This window comes from Austrofundulus limnaeus, unplaced genomic scaffold (genome assembly GCF_001266775.1).
Source record: "Austrofundulus limnaeus strain Quisiro unplaced genomic scaffold, Austrofundulus_limnaeus-1.0 Scaffold175, whole genome shotgun sequence".
Lineage (NCBI taxonomy): Eukaryota > Metazoa > Chordata > Actinopteri > Cyprinodontiformes > Rivulidae > Austrofundulus > Austrofundulus limnaeus.
The window spans coordinates 369440-373002 of NW_013952577.1; the positions used below are offsets into that span (position 1 = coordinate 369440).

A 3563-nucleotide genomic window follows, 5' to 3' on the forward strand; every position below is an offset into this window, starting at 1 on the left:
TCATTACACAGTGTGGCTCTAATTCCTCACTTCACCATTTGTGTCGCGGTTTCACATCTCCAAAATGAGCGTACGCATGGGTCAGAGTTAGCGTGAGGTACCGCACATTTTCACGTCAAGTTTGGATTTTATAAATCACAACCTTGGCGTGAAAAGTGGCGTACGCAAGTTTCTGGGCTCAAATTGTGCGTACGCCAGTTTTATAAATCCGACCCCTGGTGAGTGAGTCCAAGATGAGTATTTACAAGTGGCTCCAGGAGATGAACGACAGGCAGGCAAACAGACACGCTGACCGGCAGGCAGACAGGCAGTTTGACAGGCATCGACCAGGATAATCCACAAAAACTGAGAACAATTTGTTTTAGGTTAGAGTTGTTCTAAAAGGTTTACACAGGAAAAGGGCTGAGACCCATACCCAACAGTGATTATGTTTCAACGAAGGTCTGATCACCACAGCTTTGCCTTTTAAAGCCCAGAGCCTCATTAGGAGAGCAACTGCAGCTGCTGTCAATTTGCTGAATCAATCAGGTTGTAATCAGGCTGTTTTCCAACAGTACCCTCCTCTCAAAGATCGCATCTGGGCAATCGAGGACATTTCTCCAGATGTTGTTGATAGAAGGTGGTGATCAGGGAAGGATCAAGGATGAAGGGTCGAAGAATCCAAGATCTCTCCTCCGGACCGTATCCTTCCCAGTCGACGAGATATTGGAAACCTCGTCCTCTACGTCGAACATCCAGGATTTGATTTACTGTGAAGGCGGGGTGGTTGTCGATGTCCCGGGCAGGAGGAGGAGGGTTGGAGGACTCTCAGAGACTGGTTTAATCTGGGAAACGTGAAATGTGGGATGGATATGCATTGAAGGTGGCAACTTCAGTCTTACCGCAGATAGGTTAATGATTCTTTCAATGGGGAATGGTCCAATAAAATGGGGAGCCAGCTTTCTGGGTGTGTCTTTTAACTTGATGTCCCGTGTAGACAACCAAACCCTTTGGTTAACCTGGTAGACAGGAGCAGAGGAACGATGACGGTTGGCAAACCTCTTGTTCTGTTCCACAGTTCTCATTAGAGCCTCCTTGGTCTGTCGCCATATTCTGCGGCATCTGGAGATGCGAGTCTAGACAGAAGGAACCAAAATTTCAGTTTCAACACTGGGAAACAAAGGGGGTAAGTAGCCTGTTATGGCAATATTTATTTAACAACAGAGACAGAAATACGCTCCTCAAGAATGAAGGTACTCCGTGGGATGATCAGCTGAGTTTTATTGCAACAACAGGAACACAGAGAACGTGGCCTGTCTCTGTGCCTCTCTGTCTGTCACTCCACACTGCTCACTGTCTAACTCTCTGTTGCACACTGTGTCTCGAGAGGCCTCATATACAGCATTCTGTCATCTAACATCGTGTGAGAATGAACAACCAATCATAARCTGCCCCATCCTGATACACGGAAATAGGTCAACTCGATGATGACGTCCGGAGGATATCACAAGATATGAAAAGTGGACAGTGTCAAGGTGATACAGATATAAGTATTCCACAACATAGCCCAAGGAGGCTTCAAAAGGAGATACCCCGGTAGCAGATGAAGTGTGGCTATTGTGTGCATATTCTACCCAGATCAGATGCTTACACCAGGTAGATGGGTTATTATTGATTACACACCTCAGGGCAACCTCAAGCTCCTGATTGCACCTCTCATTCTGTCCATTAGATTGAGGATGGTACCCTGAAGTTAGACTGACAGAAGCTCCCAAAGCCTTACAAAACTCCTTCCATACCTGAGATATGAATTGTGGTCCGCGGTCCGAAACAATATCAGTGCGAATGCCGTGGATTCTGAGGACATGGTTGACCAGGAGCTGAGCAGTCTCAAAAGCAGATGGAAGCTTGGAAATGGGAACAAAATTGGCAGCTTTGGAAAACAATAGTAAGTACGACTGAATTAACTTCAGATGGGGGAAGTCCAGTGATGAAGTCCAGAGAAATATGTGACCAGGGTCGACTGGGAGTGGGTAGAGGTTGAAGAAAACCAGCAGGAGGTTGATTGTTGTTCTTGTTGTGGGCACAGACAGGAAATGCGGAAACAAACACCTTGATATCTTTGTTAAGGGTAGGCCACCAGAAATATCTCTTGGTAAAAGATGTCATGCGACTGATTCCAGGATGGCAGGTGAGTTTGTGACTGCGGACCCAATCCAAAACCTTACTGACAACAGAAGTGGGTACAAACATCTTACCCATAGGGCCAGTACCAGGGTCAAATTCCAGTTTCTGGGCCTCTCGAATGTCCTTCATGATGTCCCAAGGGAGGGCACCAAACACACAGGAGTCTGGAAGGATGTTGGTCTCAATCTTGGATTGCTCGGAGTGAGAAAATTGACGGGAGAGGACGTCTGGTTTGACGTTCTTGGAACTTGGTCTGAAGGTGATAGAAAAACAGAAACGGGCAAAAAACAGGGACCAACGGGCTTGTCTTGGATTGAGTCTCTTGGCGTTCTGAATGTACGATAGATTTTTATGGTCAACCCAAATGATAAATGGAACCTCTGTCCCCTCCAACCAATGTCACCATTCTTCTAGGACCATTTTAATGACCAACAGTTCCCGATTTTCAACATCATAATTTTTTTCAGCAGAGGAAAGACGACGGGAAAAYTAAGCACAGGGATGTACCTTATTATCTTCTGAGGAGCGCTGAGACAGGACAGCCCCAACACCGGTGTCCGAGGCGTCAACCTACACAATGAATTGTTTTGAAGGATCTGGATGGCAGAGAATGGGAGCAGATGAGAGTAGAGCTTTTAACTCACCGAACGCTCTGTCAGCTTCGGGGTTCCATTGGAAAGTTCTCAAGGATGAGATGAGTTGAGTGAGAGGTGCCGTGGCTTTGCTGTAGTTCTTAATGAATCTCGTGTAAAAATTGGCGAACCACAAAATATGTTGAAACTGCCTGCGGTCTGTTGGAACGGGCCACTCTGCCACTGCCTTATTCTTCTCGGGTCAGTCCTGTATTTGCCTGATTCAAAAATAAAACTGAGAAATGAGACAGTTGAGACATTGAATTCACACTTCTCGGCCTTCACAAACAGCTGGTTCTCATAGAGTCTCTGGAGAACAGTTCTGACATGATGGTGTTGATTGTGGCTCTTGGTTGGAGGAATAAATAAGAATACTGTTGAGGTAAACAAACACAAATTGATTACTGTAATGTCTAAGAGTGGGGGGTTTGTCTCAGGAATGCACAGATGTGAGGCCCCTTGAGCCTCCAGCTTCAGAGCTCGGCACATATCACCATATTAGGAAAGAAGAACGCTTGAGGTATACCGTGACAAGATTTATGTACATCTGTGGAAAATGTATAAAGAGCCCTATACGTCCCCGCCCTTGGCCTTCGTTTCTTCATCTTTCTTACTTGGTGAATCATTTGGCTTGGAGGCCACAATTTGGTTTTTTTAGGCTGTATCTCCTGAACTGCAAAAATAAAGGTTCTTGCTGTTCAAACCAGCCTTGTTTTCAGAGTAATTTTTCATCGAGCAAACAGCAGTTCAACTTCAACCAGAAGA

The 3563-nt window shown here is 45.7% G+C and overlaps 1 pseudogene; it reads right to left on the reverse strand.

The window, feature by feature from the left end:
• LOC106524056 (alpha-1-antitrypsin homolog) overlaps window positions 1-3287 on the reverse strand; it is a 27407-nt pseudogene extending 24120 nt beyond the window's left edge.
• Window positions 3288-3563: the final 276 nt, after the last annotated feature.